Consider the following 22,853-nt stretch of genomic DNA (forward strand, 5'->3'; position numbering starts at 1 on the left):
ATTAAAGGTTTGGTATGGTAAAGGAGATTGTAAGCCGCTTTGAGACTTAGAGATTCGGAGCGGAGGGCGGGATATAAATCCAATATCATCTTCTTCTTGAACCTGGGCCCTTGTGCATGTGAAACGGATGGTGTGAGTCACAGTCCCTCCCTTACACCCTACGCTTTCTAGCAGCGTGGTTTCCAGGGCAGATACCGCAGAAAGAATAACATCCAATGACTCTTATAAGCAACAATTTTATACCAGTAAATATCACCAAGCCCCCTTAAAATAGCCGCAGGCGATATACATGAACATCCCCAGGAATCTTAAAATAGCCGTAAAATCAGCTGCTTCGTCGATAAACAATCACATTAAGAAAGAAGCAGCATGAGCGCTATAAACCACGGCACAAAAGAATTTCCAAGCCAAGCCGGGTTGCGTCAACGAAAGGCTCGAAAAGGGATACCACCCAAGAGAACATCAGGGAATTGCTTGGAAGGAAAGAGGGGTCTAAACTAGGCACCGGACGCTCATGCTAATGGGTTAAATGTGGCAGAGAGCCTTCTATAACCGAGGTGCCACAGTGGAGAGAGCTTGGTCTCTCTTGGGTACCCACTGGAAGGTGGAGGATGACCTCCACAGTTGGGCTGGTCTTTGTGAGAGCAGGCTGATGCACCTGACCCCAACACTTCTGCCTTTGGGGATTTACTGGGCTTTCCCACTGGAGGAGAAAAACAAACTGTACCCGAGTGTTTCAACAGTAAAGCAACCCCCCCCCCCTTCTTTAAAACCCACCTTGTCCACGTTACTATACACAGCTGTTACTGCTCAATACTTGCTTTCTCTGATCAGTAAAGTGCCTTTAATGCAGTTCTTGCTATTGAAAGGGCTCTTGAGGGTGAGCTTGGTGCAAAGGCTAGAATCTGGAAGATCTTGGTCCAGAAGCCCACTTTGAAGCTTGTTGGGCAACCTTGGGCCAGTCACTCTCTTCCAGTCTAACATACCTCTCAGAACTATTCCAAGGGTAAACTACAGCAGGAGAGAAAAGGGGAGCGGCCCCGTGGCCACCCCTGCCGTAGCCCTTCCCGCTACCACCACTCAGGCTTCCCTGGGCCTGCAGGCCTCTAAGGCATAGCCCAGATCATACCAGTTGGAGTTGATGGCTCTTGTTGAAGAGACATCCCATGAGAAGCCTCGAATGCTGACCCTGGTGCCTGGATAATGACCAGTTCCCTCTAAGCTGTGGAGTCTTGTGAGCGAACATTCTACTTTGTGAGCTACTGGGATTAAAGTTGTGAGCTGCTGCATAAATTAGTTTGCTCTGGGGCCATTTTTCCTGAGCTGAGACAAAAATGTATGAGCTGGAGGCTAACAAAATTGTGAGCTAGCTCACACTAACTCAGCTTAGAGGGAACACTGTAAGATTTGGCCTTTTGCAAGTGGCCTTGTGCCAATTGTGTATGCACCGATCAAAGAGATCCTGACTGCCTATTGAAAGGAAGTGGTTTTTTTTTTTTTAAAGTGTGATATTGTCTAAATATAGATTGGAGGTAAAGGCACTTCAGAAAAGCAGAAGGCGGGGCACTTTGCTTATTAGCAAGCCTCAAGCGCCACCTGAGTGTTGAGATTCAGTCAAACGACATCGAAATGGAAAAGGTCAAGAAGTTTGATTATCCTCTGGCACTTTGTTATGATCCCACAGGAGGCGTAAGGAGGATGAGGAGAGAAGAGGCGCTGTCACAGGGAGCTGAACAAAGCGGGAGTCAAGTGGCACCTTTAAGACCAACCAATTTTTATTGAGAACGTAAGCTTCCGTGTGCTCTTAAGCACGCTTCATCAGACGAGGAATCCAGCTTACGTTCTCGATAAAAATTGGTTGGTCTTAAAGGTGCAACTTGACTCCTGTTGTGTTCAACTGCTTTGGACCAACACGGCTGCCCGCCTGGATCTGTCACAGGGAGGCGAGTGATGGCAAAGAGGACCCTTCCAATAAGTAACAACCCACAAGCTGTCAACGAGAACGGAGCGGGCAGGATATTTATATGAATTCCGCACTGCCAGATGGAGGCAAGGTGCGGAAGGAGCGGCAAGCAATGGGAGCAGGTGGGGTGTGGGTTTGGAGATGAAGCCCATCCCCAAAGCCCCTCTCCACGGCCCACGCAGCACAAGGGAGCCACGTAGCCAGTAGTTCTCTCGGTGTGGGGGGGAGCTCCCCTCCCGCTGTGTGGTTGATAGGAAGGCCACAACTTTCGCCAGCAACATCTTCACTAGTTGAACTAAACCTGTTTGAATGGGATCGTGGACATGAGCCGTTCACCCGCCCTGTTCAGCGTGGCACCAAACAGCTGAAATATCTGACAAACGCGATTGCGTCCATTCTCTTGTCCAAAACTATGCAGCTGTAAAACACTGGTGATGCAAACCTGGGTAGCAATCACTGTCACTAAGACCTGCTTTGAGGGACACCAAAAGTAAAAAAGTAAAGGCAGTCCCCTGTGCAAACACCAAGTCATTGCCAACCCATGGGGTGACGTCACATCACCATGTTTTCTTGGCAGACTTTTTGTGACAGGGTGCTTTGCTGTTGCCTTCCTCAGTCATCTACATTTTACCTCCACCCAGCAAGCTGGGTGTTCATTTTATCAAACTCGGAAGGCTGAGTCAACCTTGAGCTGGCTACCTGTACCCAGCTTCCACCGGGATCGAACTCAGGTAATGAGCAGAGCTTGGACCGCAGTACTGCAGCTTTACCACTCTGCACCACAGGGCAGTTAAAAAACAAAAACACCACAGCATTGATCGGATTGATTTATATGATTTGTGATTGATCTAACAGTGGGACTGAAAAACTGCCAAACGTGCAGCAAGAGGGGAGCAGAAGTCACTGGGTTGTGTGAGGATGCACCAGTAAGAAAAGTCAGCTGCACCGTACTGCACCGTTGACAAGGAGAACAGCAGAGCAACCTGCCAGACAGCTGCATCGAAGATACAAACAGTCCATTGAAAGGTTGGCTTCCTGTTTGTGACTGGCGAACAGGACACGATCTACATTGGCGGGTGTTTGAATATCCCTGGTCAACACCCGTGACTTAATAACAGAGCATGTGCTAAAGATCCAGGTTCAGTCCTCAACATTTTTAGGTAAAGGATCTCAGGTTGCAGATGTTGGGAAAAGATCTTGCTCTTCCAGAGACCCTGGAGAGCTCCTGTTAGTCAGAGGAGACAGGCGCGAGCTAGATGAATATTTGCGCTGACTCAGGATGAGGTAGCTTCACATGTTTGGATGACTAAACTAGACTCTCGCTGCTGAGTAGGCTGCTTTCCGGAGTGGGCGGCATTAGGGTCAAAGGTCACTGGATCTGCATTCTGCTGTCCCTTATAGGAAGAAACTTTAAGACTGAAATAGTTGCATTCTTTTCCCAGGTTCTAACATGGCTCCATCTTCCATGGGTTCATACCTAGGGTTGCCAATCCCCAGGTGGGGGCAGGGGATCCCTCTGTTTGGAGGCCCTCACACCACTTCAGGGTCATTAGAAAGCAGGGGAGGGGAGGGAAATGTCTGCTGGGCACTCCATTATTCCCTATGGAGACCAATTCCCATAGGGTATAATGGAGAATTGATCCATGGGTATCTGGGGCTTGAGGGGGCTGTTTTTTTTAGATAGAGGCACCAAATTTGCAGCATAGCATCCGATGCCTCTCCTCAAAAGACCCTCCAAGTTTCACAAAGATTGGACCAGGAAGTCCAATTCTATCAGCCTCAAAAGAAGGTGCCTCTATTCTTTATTATTTCCAATGAAGGGAAGGCATTTGAAAGGTGTGTGGTCCCTTTAAATGTGATGGCCAGAACTCCCTTTGGAGTTAAATTTTGCTTGTCACACTCTTGTTCCTGGCTCCACCCCAGTGACTCCTGGCTCCACCCCCAAAGTCTCCTGGCTCCACCCCCAGATATTTCTTGAATTAGACCTGGCAACCCTATTTATACCAGTCTAACAATTGGGTCAGATCTGGTATTTAGTTGACAGATTTTAACTTTCTTTCTAGCTCTTTACATAGTTGCACTACCCTGTTGCCCTACCTTCCGGCTAAGACCAAGATGCTTCTAGTTCAGAATTCTGTTTGTGCCAGAGGCACAAAGGTAGGCATCATGCTATAGATCTCTCCTGCAGTAGCTTCTCTCACCACTGATATTTAGAGCTTCTGTGGCTCTGTAGACAGAGATTTCATTTAGCCGCCATGGCTAAAAGCCATGGATAGACTAGTCTTCCTTCTTTTTGTCTGATCCCCTTGTCAAGACCAATAAACCGGTGTCCACCACACCTTGATGGACGCTAACAAACTCTGCAAGTTAATTTATGCATCGAGGAAAGAAGTGCTTTCTTTTGCTTGGTCCGAAACCCCTGTCAATCAGTTTAATTGAGTGAAATTGGCCCCAAGTTCTAGTGTTTCGGAAGGCAAAGGAAAGTTCTGTCCTTTATTTTAAAAACTTCTTTGTCAGAAAAGCCTTGGTGGATCAGACCAATCGTTCATCTAGGTCAACTTCTGGGTCATTACATTTAAAGGCCTTTTACAGCCCAGGATTTCAGTGATCTCCAGACACTGAGGGTGATCCCACGCTAACATGTTTATGCTGCAACGCGGCAAATCACAGGTTGCCCTGGTGCAAAATAGCGGCGCGGAGCAGCTGGTGCGGAGCAAGGTTAGTGCGGAATCAGTCTGAGATCAGTTCCCTTGGAGAAAATGGCATCTTTGGAGGGTGGACTCTGTGACATTATACCCTGTGAAGCACTTTCCCCTGTCTAAACTCCACCTATTCCAGGCTGTGCCTCCAGATCTCTAGGAATTTCACACACAGAGTTGGAACTCCTAGCAAAAAACAAGTCCAAGTATACTCCGCTGCACAAGAGCCAGTTTGGTGTAGTGGTTAAGTGCACAGACCACTCCTCCACTCGGAGCTGCTGGAATGGTCTTGGGTTAGCCATAGCTCTTATAGGAGTTGTCCTTGAAAAAGAAGCTTTTTGGAGAGTTCTCTCAGCCCCACCCCCTCACAGAGTGCCTGTTGTGGGGGAAGGGGATAAAGGAGATTGTAAGCCACTCTGAGACTCTGATTCAGAGAGAAGGGGGGGGTATAAATCTGCGGTCTTCTTCTTCTGAAAGCCTCCTTTTTAAGGTGCACTTCCTTCGAAATGTCCACAATCCTACAGTTGCATCAAGGACCTTTTCTGAGGCAGGCCCAGTCACACACAGTTGGCACAGAGGGTGATTTTGCTTGCTACATTTGAGCTGGCATGTACAGCAATCTGACTCCAGAGAGCATTTCTTGGAGAGCAAATTATTTCCACAGATTTGGCTGTAAGTTTGCTGACCCTGGATGCTTTAAATCCGAGTGCTTTTAAAGTTGCAATTTGTGTGTTTTAATCAGTTCTCATTTTGCTAATTGAGCTATTATTTATGTCCTCACAGCTTCATTGCAGTGCTGTTTGCCACCTTGGGACCAAGGACGTAGGATGAGATCATTCTTTTTAAGCAATTCTTTTAAAACAAACGGCACCCTGCTCATGGAAGACGGGGCTGTCTTGGTGGTGGCACCCTTCTTGTGAAATGCCCTCCCCCTTGAACCTTACGGGCGGCTTTGGTTTCTAGCTTTCAGGCTCAGCCCAGATATTCAGGCTTTGAGTTGAAAGTTATCTCCTTGCTGTGTTTTCTCTGTACTTTTGCCGTTTGTTCTGTTGATTTTATACTGCTGGTTTTACAGCACTGATGATGACTTTTACGGCTGTTGGTTTTTTTGTTTGTTCGGGTATTGAGCTGAATATATGAAGCCGTATTCCACCGAGTCAGACCACAGATCTGCCAAGGGGAGTAGGGTTGACTGTGACTGGCAGTGAGTGTCAGGTAAAAGAAGAAGATATTGGATTTATATCCCGCCCCATACTCTGAATTTCAGAGTCTCAGAGTGGCTCACAATCTCTTTTATCTCTCCCACCCCCCACAACAGACACCCTGTGACAGGCTTTTTTTGGTAGAAAAAAAAACCAGCAGGAACTTATTTGCATATTAAGCCACTCCCCTGATGTCACCATTGTTTCACACAGGCCTTTTTTGTAGGAAAAAACAGCAGAAACTCATTTGCATATTAGGCCTGAAACCAAGCCAGCTGGAACTGTGTTCCTGTGCATTCCTGCTCAAAAAAAGCCCTGCCCTGTGAGATAGGTGGGGCTGAAAGAGCTCTTACAGCAGCTGCCCTTTCAAGGACAACTCCTACGAGAGCTATGGCTGACGTAAGGCCATTCCAGCAGCTGCAAGTGGAGAAGCGGGGAATCAAACCCGGTTCTCCCAGATAAAAGTCCATGCACTTCACCACTACACCAGTAAAAGTCAGGGAGAAGCATTGCACAGTGGTTAAACTAAAGTATCGGACTATGATCCGGGAGACCCCAGTTCCAGTTAGGATTACCAGCTCCTGGTTGAGAAATTCCAGCAGATCTGGCAGTACGGCTTTTGGAAGGGAGACTTTTGAAAGGGAAAGGAACCTCAGTGGGGTAGAATATCATAAAGTCCTCCCTTCAATGCTGCCATTTTTTCCAGTGAAACTGATCTAGAGATCAGATGTAATTCTGAGAGAAGCCCTGGCTCCACCTAGAGGCTGGCAACCCTACCTGGAAGTGATGTCAGAACCTCTGACACACTAGGAATTTTCGCACTCTATATTGTAAAGACCATGGAGATTGGGGATATTCCTGGAGTGTCTCAGACTCTGCAACATTACTGATGGATGACCACCAGGAAGTGATGTCACAACATCTGCACCACTGGCCTCCCATTCTTCCTGCTCTCGGTCCATATTGATCAAGTGTGGGTGATGGAAGGCAGAGGTGGAGGCTTGTCTGCAGCAGGCGGGCAAACAGTAAGCCTAATTTCCTATGATTTTGTACAGAATTATTGTAACTATGTTATGCAATGATAGTTTTGTGAACTGCCATAAGCATGCTCGTAGAAAGATGTGGTGTCACCCGGCCTCGGATTCAGCAGGATCTCAAAGGAGTGCAGCTCCTGAGCCTTTCTGAGGGTTCCCCCGCTTCCTCCCCACCTACCTTGTCCATTGAGTAGTAGGTGCAGCTGCATAACAATCCCTAGATGTGTTCCGCCACCTGTTTTTCTACAAAATGATCCCTGGGTATCACCCTAACCAGCAAATGATGAGATGGCTGAGAGAAATCATCTTTGCCTCTTAAGTTTCCTTGGGTGGGAAGCCACCGCCTTCCGGGTTTCATTTATTTGTTGTTATGATATCATCGCAGCTGACTTGTAACAACCCTGTAGGGTTTTCAAGGCAGGAGACATTCAGAGGTGGTTTGCCATTGCCTGCCTTTGCAGGCTGGCCCTGGATTTCCTTGGTGGTCTCCCATCCCAATACTAACCAGGGCCGACTCTACTTAGCTTCTGAGATCAGACAAGATTGGGCTAGGAGGCGGCTGAGAGGTGATAGGATAACCATCTTCAAGTACCGTACTTGAAGGGCTGTCATATAGAGGATGGCGTGGAATTGTTTTCTGTGGCCCCAGAAGGTAGGACCAGAACCAACAGGTTGAAATTAAATCAGAAGAGTTTCTGGCTCAACATTAGGAAGAACTTCCTGACTGTTAGAGCGATTCCTCGGTGGAACAGACTTCCTCGGGAGGTGGTGGGCTCTCCTTCCTTGGAGGTTTTTAAACAGAGTCTAGATGGCCATCTGACAGCAGTGAAGATCCTGTGAATTTAGGGGGCGGTATTTGTGAGTTTCCTGCATTGTGCAGGGAGTTGGACTAGATGACCCTGGAGGTCCCTTCCAACTCTGTGATTCTATGATTCTAGCCTAGGCCATCCAGTTGAGGGCCTCTGCCAGTTAGAATCTCACAGAATGCCTGTCATGCCTCTGATCACATTTATAACCATTGCCCAGAAATCCTCAGACAAGGAACAAACTGGATGCCCAGAAGTGCTCAGTCTCTCTGAGAGGGTCTGCTTCCTTTTAATACCAAACACATCCCACTCCTTCTGGGGTCAGGTACCAGGAAGGAAGGGCTTTCTGGTAAAGAGAGATAAAAAAGCAAGGATCCATAATGTCCTACCTCATCTCAGTTACTCGGCTGTGTTGATGTCATTTTTTATTATTTTATTGACAGAGTCCCAGATTGGACTCATCAAGACTTTTAACTCATTTCTGTGGCTTTCGGTGGGGGCATTGGCGTGTGAAAAATCTGTCATCGCCACCAATTACGGTAACACTTTAAATGGTAGTTTTTCAGCTGTCGTGACACAATTGAAGGCCGTCGTTCCTACAGAGCAGGCAAACGCTTTCTCCTGCTGAAGTCTGGCTTCGGTCCCTTCAGGAAGGTGGTTGAAGCATAAGGATAAGAACACGGACATACTTTCCTTTCCCCTACTTTGTGTTAATTTTAATTTGCATCGTCCCCCTTTTTCTCCAAAGGAGATCCAAGCAATAAAGGCTGATCCCAGGGGTGGCCAATGGTAGCTCTCCAGATGTTTTTTTGCCTACAGCTCCCATCAGCCCCAGCCAGCATAGCCAATGGCTGGGGCTGATGGGAGTTGTAGGCAAAAAACATCTGGAGAGCTACCGTTGGTCACCCCTGGCTTATCTTATTTTATTTTCACAACAGCCTTGGGAGATAGGCTAGGTTGGAAGACATTGACTGGCTCAAGGGAAGGTTTGGTCCCAGGTTTCTCTGGTTGTAACTCAAACCTCCCCCCCCACCCCTACTATGGATCAGAGATCATTGACTGACAGCACAATTCTGTGCAGAGTTACTCTAGTCTAACTCATTGATTTGAATGGCTGGCGTAACTCTACATAGAATTGCACCATCGATAGATTAAGTCTCCTGTTCATCTTGCCTGGTGAAAGTTGTCTCCCAAAGTATCTTCCAGCAATCAAAACTCAATAAATGGGGCTGACGGCAGGTGCTGTACATCACTGGGAATAAGAGAAACCTCCCCCCACCACCCTCAGTCCTGCTCTCAGGCTTACAAATGCAAAAGATGCATAACATTATGGGTGACATGATAGAGGTTTACAAGATTATGCATGGGGTAGAGAAGGTAGAGAAAGAACTACTTTTCTCTCTTTCTCACAATATGAGAGCTCGTGGACATTCAATGAAATTGCTGAGCAGTCGGGTTAGAACTGATAAAAGGAAGTACTTCTTCACCAAAAGCATGATTAATACATGGAATTCACTGCCACTGTCTGGGGCAGTGATACTCTGTGTTCTTGGTGCTGGGGGGACACAGTGGGAGGGCTTCTAGTGTCCTGGTCCCACTGATGGACCTCCTGATGGCACCTGGTTTTTTGGCCACTGTGTGACACAGAGTATTGGACTGGATGGGCCATTGGCCTGATCCAACTTGGCTTTTCTTATGTTCTTATGGCTGGAAGATCAGCCTGATTATGCCAGGATGAAGGGATGGGTTGTTAATGGGCAATTACATCCAGTTAGGGCCAGGCTGGTCCTCTTCGAATCATAGAGTTGGAAGGGACTTCCAGGGTCATAACGAGTCCAAACCCCTGCACAATTCAGGAAATTCACAAATATCTCCCCCCACCCTTGCTCCATGTTCCATGCCTCTTGTAGGAATGGGGATGGTGCAACTACCCAGTGGGTCCTACAAGACTGGCATTAAGGGCTGGCACTCTAGGGTATCTGGTGAGGCCCATAGCCCAGTAGAGGACCCACTGCTGATGAAGACCTATGGACACTGGAAGCGAGATGTGTCTCCTATGAAACAACAATGGATGTACTTTTCTCCCTTTCTCACAATACAAGAACTCGTGGGCATTCGATGAAATTGCTGAGCAGTCAGGTTAAAACGGATAAAAGGAAGTACTTCTTCACCCAAAGGGTGATTAACATGTGGAATTCACTGCCACAGGGGGTGGTGGCGGCTACAAGCATAGCCAGCTTCAAGAGGGGATTGGATAAAAATATGGAGCAGAGGTCCATCAGTGGCTATTAGCCACAGTGTGTGTGTGTGTGTGTGTGTAATTTTTTTTTTGGCCACTGTGTGACACAGAGTGCTGGACTGGATGGGCCATTGGCCTGATCCAACATGGCTTCTCTTAAGTTCTTATGTCCAAAGTAAGGGAAATAGCGGCATTTAATAAACTAGCTATACAGATAGGGGTAAATGACTTACCGTAGAAAGAAAACAATTTTGTTGAAAAATGGTTCCCATTTTTAATTACATCAACTTGGAAGTAGAATTTGAAAAATGTATTCCAAAAAGGTACATAAACTTCTCATATTATTGAAGCTTTTTATATATATATAATATAGTATAGTGAAAGATAATATATTTGAAATATGAATTGTAAATGCAAAACTATGAATTAATAGAAGACTGTAAGAGTGCTCTTATTAATATTGTTTTATGTATATTACATGCATTTATTTTTTGTTGTTTATTTTGCTTAATGTTTGTGGATATTTTTAGGAAAATTAATAAAAATTTAAGTATGAAAGAAAAAAAAAGACACTTGGCCTGTGTGCTCTCACTAGGAATGGGTGATCAGTCCCAGAAATCCCAGTGACTTCTGGAATGGTTTCAAATTAGCTGCTGGGGGTGGCAGATAGAGGAGGAAGAGGAACCTGATTCTTCTGTGGACCCAGTAAGTTCTTTTGAGCCTCACCTAGTACCAGTGGTGCTTAAAAGAACATGAATGTGTTGTTTTCCATTACTGCCTCCAGGGGGGGTGTACGCATGCAGTGCATATATGCACACAGGAGGAAAGCATGCTTAGTGGGTGGGCGACGCCAGCGGCCCTCTTGCCCAGCATCCTCCAGAACCTGGGGAGCCAGCCCTGACCCTTTGGCTGTAGGCACAGGCCAGAGTGTGCTCTTCTGGTGCCCAAGTCCTGGGCAACTGTCAGCAGGAACGGTGTTCTCCTGGGATGGAGGAGGGAATCGGTCTTTGGACCCCCTGGTGATGCCCTGGTGAGTGAGGCCGGGTGGGCTTTCCTTTTACAACAGGGAGTTTGAGCTAGAAGATGGGTGGGCTGAGCCTTTATCCTAGCAGGAAGCTCCTGGTGGGGCACTGCCTCGGAGGGCCACTGATGGACCAGAAGTTGAACCAAGCGCCTGCTGCCCTGTGGTGTAGGCCACAGCTCTGATTTGCAAGACGGAGGCTGAAGCTGAGGAACGAGTCCCTTGCCCCAGATGCTAGTCTTTACGGTGTCACAAAGATCCTTAGTTGTTTCAGCTCCAGCAGAATCATATGCCTGTGTGAGTGTGTTATGTGGCCTCAGGTCACTTTTGACCCTGTGACTTAATGGCCTCCAAAATGTCCTGTGGATAACAGCCTTGCTCAAAATTACACATGATTTAGATGGGAGGCATACGCCAAGCCCTAGGTCAACTCTTTTAGCAAAGTGGTCCCCTTTTCTGGAATATTTTTCATGTGAGAATTTTGGTTCAGCTGCACATAATACACTGATCTGGCATTAATTTGATTTTGTGCTGTTTGTACTTATGGTTCATTTGGGGGTTCATTGGTGGCTAATTAGGCTTGCCAAGTCCGATTCAAGAAATATCTGGGGACTTTGGGAGTGGAGCCGGGAGCAAGGTTGTGACAAGCATAAATGAATTCCAAAGGGAGTTCTGGCCATCACATTTAAAGGGATTGTGCACCTTTTAAATGCATTCCCTCCATTGGAAATAATGAAGGATAGGGGCACCTTCATTCAGGGCTCATAAAATGGGACTCCCTGGTCCAATCCTTTTGAAAATTGTAGGGTATTTTGAGAAGAGGCATCGGATGCTATGCTGAAAATTTGGTGCCTCTACCTCAAAAAACAGCCCCCCCTCCGAGCCCCAGATACCCACAGATCAATTCTCCATTATACCCTATGGGAATCAGTCTCCGTAGGGAATCATGGAGTGCCCAGCAGACATTTCCCTCCCTGCCTGCACTTTCTACGGCTAGCTGACTTTGTTGGATCATAATTTTGATTATTATTTTGACTGTGATCCTGATTGTTAATCTGTTTATTGAAATAAACTTGGGTTTTTATTTATTTATTTATTTTTAGAAAACAGCCTTGCTCAGGTCCTGCAAACGGAGGGCTCTCGTGGCTTCCCTGACTGAGTCCATCCATCTTATGTTGGGCCGTTCTCTTTTCCTGCTGCTGTTAACTTTTCCTAGCAGGATTGCCTTTCCCAGGGACTCTTGTCTTTTCAGAATGTGACCAAAGTACAAGAGCCTCAGCTTAGCCGTTTTAGCTTTTGAAAGAGTGCCCCTCTGAAATGTAAGGTGATCCAATGAATTCAGAGCAGAGGGAAGCTTTGGGCCAGGTGATTTCCAGCTCAAACAGGCTCCCGTTCTCCCCCACCCCTTGCCTTGAGAAAAGCAGAAAGCAACTTTGCTTGGTCACCCCAAATCTGCTCCCGCCTCTGCGTTTTAGCGGAGCTGTAGGATATGCTTGCTGCAGGGTAGATTCTGTAACTCATAGTTACAAGTATAAGTGCAATCACCCAGTGCTTCTGGTGTTTCCAAATATCCTGGCTCAATGAAATCAGAGACCACTTGGACAGATCAAGTAACAGTCTGAGAGCCTCATTACACACAGCGTGAAGGGGAGAATCCTAGACCGTACCACTTCAGACTGCGCAGACGTCTCTGCGGGAATCATGTTTTTGAATGCTCCCCCATGTGAATAGCTCCCTGAACACAGCAAACTAGCACTTCATGGAGAACTCGCTACTTGCAGAGGATTTTGTCTTCTGCACCTGAGCGGTTTTTAAAAGAGAGAGGGGAGCGGGGAGAGAGGACTCTCTGTCTCCATGGTCTGAAAGTGGACAAGCCCACAATTCTGCCACCGCACTCTGTATAGTGTGTGGACTGGCCCTGTCGCTAACAGCCCTACAGGGAGGTGGGGGAAGGTCGTGTGTTAAGGCTTTTTTACTCTTTGTGGGTTCCAGGTTTCGGCTGTCCCCCCCCCCCAGTCAGGACTGGGTCTACATGTTTTTTGAGGGGGGGGCAAAATTAAAAAATGGCGCCCCATTATGGGCCGTTCTACCTTATGGTCCCATAGAATACAATGGACTCCATACCCAATTTGGCGCCCCCCGACTCCGCTGGTGCCTGGGGCAAGCACCCCCTCTGCCCCCCCCTAGATCTGGCCCTGCCCCCAGTTATAACCCCCTTCTATGATCAAGCCTAGAGCGAGAATATTTTGTTGGAATGCATAACCTGGGTTGCCAGTGGCCGAGCGTCCTGCTAGCAGGGTTACAAAGGTGGAATCCTTCCTGTGCTGTGTGAGTCTGGGTGGCTGTCGCTTGAGCTGCAGAGGATCACCGTCAGCGCTGCATTCGCCAGCACGAAAAGGCTCAGATGCGGCGCATTGCGACTCAGCCTGGTTCCCTGGCTTCTTTTCAAGCATGCTAATGATTTCATTAAGCGCCATCAGAGAAATGCCTCTGAGCCCGCTGCTGCCTGTGTAGGATCGAAGACCCATCGGCGTTTGCCTTTCCCAGAGCGCTTGGGCAATTTTAGACTTCCTGGCTCATTTCCTTACCAGCTCTAAGCCAGCATTGGTTCTGAGACCTTTCCGGACTGCTGGATAGTCAAAAAGTAGCTCAAGGTGCATGGCTTGCAGGCAGCGAGGGATTTGGGACTCCATGCTCAAGTCTTTCGAGAAGCTGGAGAGTAGGCAGGATAGTATGGAGAGACACTGAGGTCCTGTGCAGCCATCCCTTTTAATCAGGCTTATGGAGGCCAGGGCTTTTTTTGTAGCAGGAACTCTTTTGCATATCAGGCCACACACCCCTGATGTAGCCAATCCTCCTGGGGCTTACAATAGACCCTGAACTAAGAGCTCTGTAAGCTCTTGGAGGGTTGGCTACATCAGGGGTGTGTGGCCTAATATGCAAAGGAGTTCCTGCTACAAAAAAAGCCCTGATGGAGGTTATGCAGAAAAAGCTGGCTATAGAGCAGGGGTAGCCAAAGCTGCTTAACATAATAGCCACATAGAATAAATGTCAGATGTTTGAGAGCTGCAAGACATGAACGCCAGATGTGGGAGGGAGGGAAGGAAGGAAGGAAGGAAGGAAGGAAGGAAGGAAGGAAGGAAGGAAGGAAGGAAGGAAGGAAGGAAGGAAGGAAGGAAGGAAGGAAGTCAAATAGGTGGGGGGAGGGAAAGGTGGAAAGAAAGCAACTTTAAATGCATTTTTCAAGCTGCTGGCTTGCTTGCTTGAAGAAGTGATTTAAAGAAAGAAATGCTTTCTCCGAGCTCTCTGAAGAGGTAGGTGGGGGCTTTGGGTGAAAGAGTCACATGTGTGGCCACTGCTGCTATAGAGAGAACCCTGGCAAAGGTTAGCATCTGGGATACCCCCAAGACTCTGCACTCAAATCCTAACTGGGAGCAGTTAGGGTTGCCAGCCTCCAGGTGAGGACTGGCAATGTCCTAAAATTAAAGCTCCTGCCCAGGCTAGAGATAGCAGTTTCCCTGGAGAAAATAGCAGCTTTGGTGGGTGGGCTCTGTGGCCTTGCCTCCCTGCTGAGCTCCCTCCCCAGTCTCTGCTCCTTAGGCTCCGCCCCTCAATCGCCAGGAAATTCCCAACCCAGAGGTGGCAACCCTCAAAGCAGTATTGTGGCGTTTTTTTTAAAAAAGGAAGAACAAACAAATAAGTAAATGTCCTTAAGATGATGTCTAAACTTAAAAGGCCGCCTGAAGCATGAGTATTTATTTATTTATTCGATTTATATCCTGCCCTCCCCACCGAGGCGGGCTCAGGGCGGCTCACAACATAAAATTTTAAACAATAAAATTAATAAATATTAAAAAGCATATACAATAATTAAAACAGTGAAACAAGAAACAAACAGTCTGACAGTTTGGTGCTATTCTCACAGCCTTCCTTCGCAGTTTTTAATACCAGTCAGTTATATGCCAACCGGAAGAGGACTGTATTACAGGCCTTGCGGAACTGCCCAAGGTTCCGCAAGGCCCTCACCTCCTCCAGTAGCTGGTTCCACCAGCAGGGGGCTGTAATTGAAAAGGCCCTATCCCTGGTTGACTTCAAACGGGCCTCCTTCAGCCTGGGGATTACTAGTAGATTTTGGGAACCAGATCTGAGTACTCTCTGGGGAACATGTGGGGAGAGACGGTCCCTAAGGTAGGTAGGTCCTAGGCCATATAGGGCTTTAAAGGTAATAACCAGCACCTTGTAACGAACCCAGTATATTATTGGCAGCCAGTGCAGTCCCCGGAGCGCCGGCTGAATGTGCTCCCACCTAGGAAACCCTAATAACAGTCGGGCAGCGGCATTCTGCGCTAGCCGCAACTTCCGGGTTTGGCACAGGGGCAGCCCCATGTAGAGGGCATTACAGTAGTCCAACCTCGAGGTGACCGTTGCATGGATCACTGTTGCCAGGTCGCCGTGCTCCAGGAAAGGGGCCAACTGCCTTGCCCGCCTAGAGGTGACCGTTGCATGGGTCACTGTTGCCAGGTCGCCGTGCTCCAGGAAAGGGGCCAACTGCCTTGCCCGCCTAGAGGTGACGGTTGCATGGATCACTGTTGCCAGGTCGCCGTGCTCCAGGAAAGGGGCCAACTGCCTTGCCCGCCTAGAGGTGACCGTTGCATGGGTCACTGTTGCCAGGTCGTCGTGCTCCAGGAAAGGGGCCAACTGCCTTGCCCGCCTAGAGGTGACCGTTGCATGGATCACTGTTGCCAGGTCGCCGTGCTCCAGGAAAGGGGCCAACTGCCTTGCCCGCCTAAGATGAAAAAATGTGGACTTAGCAGTGGCTGCTATCTGGGCCTCCATTGTCAGGGCAGGCTCCAGTAGTACCCCCAAGCTCCTGACGCACGCCACTGTCAGTGGCGCACCGTCAAAGGCCGGCAGGGGAATTTCCCTTCCCGGACCACGCTGACCCAAGCAAAGGACTTCTGTCTTCGCTGGATTTAGTTTCAATCTACTCAGCCTGAGCCATCCAGCCACGGCTTGCAACGCCAGGTCCAGATTTTCTGGGACACAGTCAGGCCGGCCATCCATCAGTAGATAGAGCTGGTTGTCATCAGCATACTGGCGACAGCCCAACCCATACCTCCGAGCAATCTGGGCAAGGGGGTGCATGTAGATGTTGAACAGCATCAGGGAAAGAACCGCCCCCTGAGACACCCCTCAGTCAAGCGTGTGTCTCCGGGACAGTTCACCCCTAATCGCCACCCTTTGACCCCAACCATCAAGGAAAGAGGAAAGCCATTGTAGGGCCAACCCCTGAATCCCTGCATCGGCGAGACAGCAAGTCAGCAACCGATGGTTGACCGTATCGAACGCTGCCGATAGGTCTAACAACATCAGTACCGCCGAGCCGCCTCGATCCAGGAGTAGTGAATAGGGTTGCCAATCCCCAGTTGGGGGCAGGAGATCCCCTGGTTTGGAGGCCCTCCCCCCACTTCAGGGTCATCAGAAAGCCGGGTGGGGGAATGTCTGCTGGGCACTCCATTATACCCTTTAGAGACTGATTCCCATATGGAGAATTTGATCTGTGGGTATCTGGGGCTCTGGGCGGGTGTTTTTTTTTTGAGGTAGAGGCACCAAATTTTCAGCATAACATCCAGTGCCTCTCCTCAAAGCGCCCTCAAGTTTCAAAAATCGGTCTACTCTGGAGGGGCCAATGCAAGTTAGAGTAAGAGTCTCCAACCTTTTTGAGCCTGGTCACGATGTGACCTCACCCGGTGGGTCGGTAATGACCTAGGCTGATTTCCCACTAGCCTTGTGCCACTCTCACACTCCTCTTCTCCAAGGGGCTTCCGTTGGATTCCACACTATCTGCCCCAGGGCTGCAACTAGCTTCGCCTTTTTCGTGCAGCAAACAGAAGCTGGTTTTTAGAGGATCTTGTTTGCTGCACAAAAGAGGCGGCGCGCGCTGCAGCCTCAGGGCAGCTTGTGCAAAATCCGACGGAAGCCCCGCTGGAAGAGGAGAGTGAAAGCGAGGTAAGCCTAGTGGGAAGCCTAGTGGGAAATTGGTCTTAGTGCTTGCACGGGGGGGGGGGGGGGGGGTCTACATTTACCTTTTAAATTTTTTTTTACTATGAAGGGACTTACAATGCAGTTCCTTCCTTTGGCCACAACTTGGTGGGGAAACTGAAATCTCGCCCAGGCATTCTCCTATTCTCCTGGGAGGGGGAAAGGAACCTTTCCAAGCTCTCCGTGGTCACTGTACCTGGTGGGTGGGCTTGATGAGCCACAAGCTGTGCAGTCTCCCTCTGGCCACTCTCCTGCGGTTAAAATGTCAGATTCGGAATTCCATTTAAACTTTGAATATATTTTCACCTCCCAAATCTCCATGGCTCAGACCTGCTGGCATCTATTCAGAGGAACTTGATTTTGCAAACATGAAATACAAGCTCTTCTAAGTGGTCAGAAGTCTTTGCAGTCCGGCTATCAGATGCTATTATAAATATATAGGCATACAGAGCTTCCGGGGACTGATGGGCTGAGCTACATGTTACATTGTTGATGGGTCCTTCCCCCCCACCCAGATGCCAGCAAACAGATAGATGCCCATTGGGAGTTTAGTGCTCCAACTCAGTTTCATAAGAACATAAGAGAAGCCATGTTAGATCAGGCCAATGGAATTCCACATGTTAATCACCCTTTGGGTGAAGAAGTACTTCCTTTTATCCGTTTTAACCTGTCTGCTCAGCAATTTCATCGAATGCCCACGAGTTCTTGTATTGTGAGAAAGGGAGAAAAGTACTTCTTTCTCTACTTTCTCCATCCCATGCATTATCTTGTAAACCTCTATCATGTCACCCCGCAGTCGACGTTTCTCCAAGCTAAAGAGCCCCAAGCGTTTCAACCTTTCTTCATAGGGAAAGTGTTCCAGCCCTTTAATCATTCTAGTTGCCCTTTTCTGGACTTTCCAGTATTGTGGGCCCCCAGTTTGGATCAGAAATGTGCTGGGTTGGGATGAGGGGGGGGGGGGGCTTAAACTAGGGTTGCCAGCTTTTGAGTTAAGAAACTTGGAGTTTTTTGGGGGGGGGGAGGGGGGTGAGCCTGGGAAGGGAAGGGACTTCATCAGAATGTAATGTAGGGTTGCCAGATCCAGTTCAAGAAATATCGGGGGACTTTGGGGGTGGAGCCAGGAGAAAGGTTGTGACAAGCACAATTGAACTCCAAAGGGAGTTCTGGCCATCACATTTAAAGGGACTGCATGCCTTTTAAATGCCTTTCCTCCATTGGAAATAACAGATAGGGGACCTTCTTCGGGGGGCTCAGAGAACTGGACTCCCTGGTCCAATCTTTTTGAAACTTGGAGGGTGTTTTGAGGAGAGGCACTGGATGCTATGCAGAAATTTTGTTGCTTCTACTTCAAAAAAACAGCCCCCTCCTAAGCAGTGTGGGTATCCCCTCTAAGCTGAGTTAGTGCGAGCTAGCGCATAGATTTTTAGCCTCCAGCTCACACCTTTTTGTCTTAGCTCAGGAAAAATGGCCCCAGAGCACACTAATTGATGCAGTAGCTCACAACTTTAATGCCAGTAGCTCACAAAGTACATTTTTTGCTCACAGGACTCTGTAGAGGGAACATTGCTCCTGCGTCTCAGATACCCATGTATCAATTCTCCATAGGGAATAATGGAGTGCCCAGCAGATATTTCCCTCCCCCCCCTGGCTTTCTGATATGGGGGGAGGGCCTCTAAATCAGGGGATCCCCTGTCTCCAACTGGGGATTGGCAACCTTAATATAATGCCATAGAGATTAACTTCCAAAAAGTGTTTTTTTTCCCCAGAGGAACTGATCTCTTGTCATCTGGAGATAAAGCTGTCAGCTCTGGGTTGGAATATATACTTATAGGTTTGGGGGCTGGAGCCCAAGGAGGGTGAGTTTTGGAGAGAGGAAAGACTTCAGAGGAGTATAATACCATAGAGTCCACCTTCCAGACTGGCCATTTTCTCCAGGTGAACTTCTCTCTATTGCCTGGAGATCAGTTGTAATCGCAGGAGACCTCCAGCCACTACCTGGAAGTTGGCAACCCTAGCTGGAGACCAGTTGTGATTCTGGGAAATCTCCAGCTTCTACCTGGAAGCTGGTAACCCTACTCAGTAAGGATGTGATGTCATAGAGTCCACTTCCTGGAGCTGCCATTTTGTTCACCGAATTGATATCCATTATCTGATCAGTTGTAATTCCGGGAGAAATCCAGGCTCAATTTTTGGGTTGCCAACCTCTAGGTGGTGGCTAGAGATCTCCTGGGATTCCAGTTGATCTCCAGGTGACAGAGATCAGTTCACCTGGGAAAAACGGCTGATTTGGAAGGTGGACTCGACGGCATTCTACCCCATTGAAGTCCTTTCCCTCCCCAAACCCCGCCCTCCCCAGGCTCCGCCCCCAAAAGACTCCAGGTGTTTCTCAACCCAGAGCTGGCAGCCCTACCCATCCTAGAAGTGGGCAACCCTAGATCTGGGCCCCATAGCTTCCCGGAGTCCATCTTCCTAGCATCTCACTGGGATTCAGAAAAGTCTTCCTCTCTTCATTTGGGGGAAGACGAGGAATAAAAATAACATTTTCTGCCTGTGTGTGTAATATATATCTGTCTGTCTGTATGTATTTAATGAGCTTCCACAAAGTGAGAGGCTGCCATCTGTCATGTGGGCGAGGGAGCACGAGACGAGCGTTCGCCTCTCTGCGTGGCTGACTCCACGAGGCGTCTGTGCCGGGCTGCCGATGCCAAGTAACGGAAAGGTGCGAGGAGCGTGAGGCGAGGCCCTCCTTCGCTCGGGATGCCTCATCCCGCCCGCTTCCATGATTCACCCTCCAGCCCTGGCAGAAGCACGATGGAGCCTGAGAGGGCGGGGTGGAGCAGAAGGTGAGGTGTGCCGTGTTTCCCCCCGCCCTTCCCTCAGCCGCCATGATAGAGCTCCGGAGTGGGCCGCTGCTGCAGAGGAATAGGCGAGGATGGTTCACCTTGATAGTGACCCTGCCATTCCATAGAACGACAAAAGAAGAAAAAACACTGCGCAATCGGTTTGCCAAATATGTGATATTGTTTCCTGCGCATGCCCACTTCTTCAGATACAGTGAAACAAAATTTCACCCCTTACATATCAGTAGAGCAGGGGTGGGGCCACTTGGTGTTGCCCTCGGGGGTTGCTCGGCCGAACCGAGCCATATGGCAGCCTCCCTGGGGCCTGGCCAGCTGGCCAGAATTGTGACAGGGCCTGGAAAAGTTACTGTCACAGTTCAGTTTGCACTTGATTATCCCAGATGGTGTGGCCTAAAATGCTAATAAGTGTGTGACCTAATATGCTAATATTAGGGGATGTGGTCTAATATGTGGCCTTCCCAAGATTGGCCAAGATGTGGCCTTCCCAAGATTGCCCTGTATGGCGAACTTTCCACCGGCCGTCGAAATAGAGGGGCACCAAAGAAGAGGTACAAGGACTCCTTGAAGAAATCCCTTGGTACCTGTTGCATTAACCATCACCAGTGGTCTGACCTAGCCTCAGATCGCAAAGCTGGTCTTGAGGACAAAAGGAGATTGAGGAAGAATCGTACTGCTACAGCACCAACCCCAAATCAGACTTTTCCCGCAGCCACTGTGGCCGGACCTGCCTGTCCCGCATTGGTCTTGTCAGCCACCAGCGAGCCTGTGGCAGACGTGGACTATTGCACCTTTCTTCAATCTTCGTTCGCAAAGTCAAGCCGAGAGAGGGGGTCTAATATGCTACTGAGTTCCTGCTGGGCTTTTTCTACAAAAAAGCCCTGAACCTATGCACTTTCCTAGGGCGGCTGCCCGGGTGTGTGTGTGTGTGCGTGCCAGATTAGGCTCTCCCCACATGCCTTCAAATAGAAAAACAATTATTTGCATTAATTTTGCTGGCCTGAATCATTCTTCTGTGGCGGAGCACTGTTTTTTTAAGTTGATATTTTTTATGGCCCACGAATGATGTTATAAATATCCATATGGCCCTTGGCAGAAAAAACGTTCCCCACGCCTGCAGTAGGGGGAAGGTGAGGTGGGGGTTAGTTGCCAGGAAAGGCTAGTTAGAGTCAAGGTGCATAACCTGTTATGTATTGCATCTCAGTGGGTTCTTGTTGCCTGAACTTGAGACAGGACCTCCTTGCAAACCAAGATCCTGAAAGCCTGGAAAAACTGGTCAGTCAGGATGCTAGACATGTAACAACTTGTAACAAAGAGATGCAAATGAAGGATTCTGGAGTGAGCCAACAGGAGTGACTGTTGTCTACTAGGGGAGCATGATTAGCAATAGCCAGATTGTATATAGTTGCAGTTTTGCCTGGGTTCCTCTCTGACTGTTGCTTCTTGCAACAAAGAGCGTTTCCCCACATAGCTTACCTCGGAGCGACGTCCCTCTTCACCGCGCAGCGTCTGCGCGGATTTCGCACCAACTGCTTCGCATAACCAGGAAGAGCCGCGGCTTTTGCATCGCAGATGTAAACCGCTAAAAACCAGTTTACATCTGCAATGCAAAAGCCGCGGCTCTTCCTGGTTATGCAGAGCAGTTGGTGCGAAATCCACGCAGACGCTGTGCGGTGAAGAGGGATGTCGCTCTGAGGTAAGCTATGTGGGAAAACGCCCAAAGTGTTCTTGGTTGATTCAGAGCTGACTGAACTCTCTTTATTTCATAACCCACCCCCATACCTATATGTAATGGCTGAAGAAGTTTTATTTCACTGTATTTGAAGAAGTAGGAATGCACATGAAAGTTTATACCTTGATTAAAACTTTGTTGGTCTTAGAAACATAAGAACATAAGAGAAGCCATGTTGGATCAGGCCAGTGGCCCATCCAGTCCAACACTCTGTGTCACACAATGGCCAAAAAACCCAGATGGCATTAGAAGGTCCATCAGTGGGGCCAGGACACTAGAAGCCCTCCCACTGTTGCCCCTCCCAAGCACCAAGAATACAGAACATTACTTGCCCCAGAGAGTTCCAACAATACGCTGTGGCTAATAGTCATTGATGGACCTCTACTCCATATGTTTATCCAATCCCCTCTTGAAGCTGGCTATGCCTGTAGCTGCCACCACCTCCTGTGCCAGTGAATTCCATGCGTTAATCACCCTTTGGGTGAATAAATACTTCCTTTTATCTGTTGTAACCTGACTGCTCAGCAATTTCATTGAGCGCCCATGAGCTCTTGTATTGTGAGAAAGGGAGAAAAGTACTTCTTTCTCTACCTTCTCTATCCCGTGCATAATCTTGTCAATCTCTATCATGTCACCTCTCAGTTGTCATTTCTCCAAGCTAAAGAGCTCGAAGCTCTTTAACCTTTCTTCATAGGGAAAGTGTTCCAACCCTTTAATCATTCTAGTTGCCCTTCTCTGCACTTTTCCAATGCTATAATATCTCTTTTGAGTTGCGGTGACCAGAATTGTGCACAGTACTCCAAATGAGGCAGCATCACTGACTTATACAGGGGCATTATGATACTGGCTGATTTGTTTTCAGTTCCCTTCCTAATAATTCCCAGCATGGTGCTGGCCTTTTTTATTGCACTCTTAAAGGTGCCACTGGACTCAGACTTAGTTCTCCTACTTCAGACCAACACAACTGTCCACCTGAGTCTGCTCTTATTTGAGTCTCCTTTCCCCCTTTTGTTTACTGCTCCTTTGCCCTTCTGAACTGGACAAAGAAATTGTCCTGGCCAATCAGAGACCATGTCAAATCAGCCCTTGAAAGAGAGAGAATACAGACAGGGGAATTAAAAAAAAAACAAAACACTGCACAAATTGGAAATAGAGGGGAAAACTTCATAGAGAATGTCTCATCCTGAACACAATGCTGTCGCAATGCTGCATAGCCAATCAGAACTTTCTGTGTGATGATGTCAGTGAAGGCAAATA

This window comes from Heteronotia binoei, chromosome 12 (assembly GCF_032191835.1).
Source record: "Heteronotia binoei isolate CCM8104 ecotype False Entrance Well chromosome 12, APGP_CSIRO_Hbin_v1, whole genome shotgun sequence".
Classification (NCBI taxonomy): Eukaryota; Metazoa; Chordata; class Lepidosauria; order Squamata; family Gekkonidae; genus Heteronotia; species Heteronotia binoei.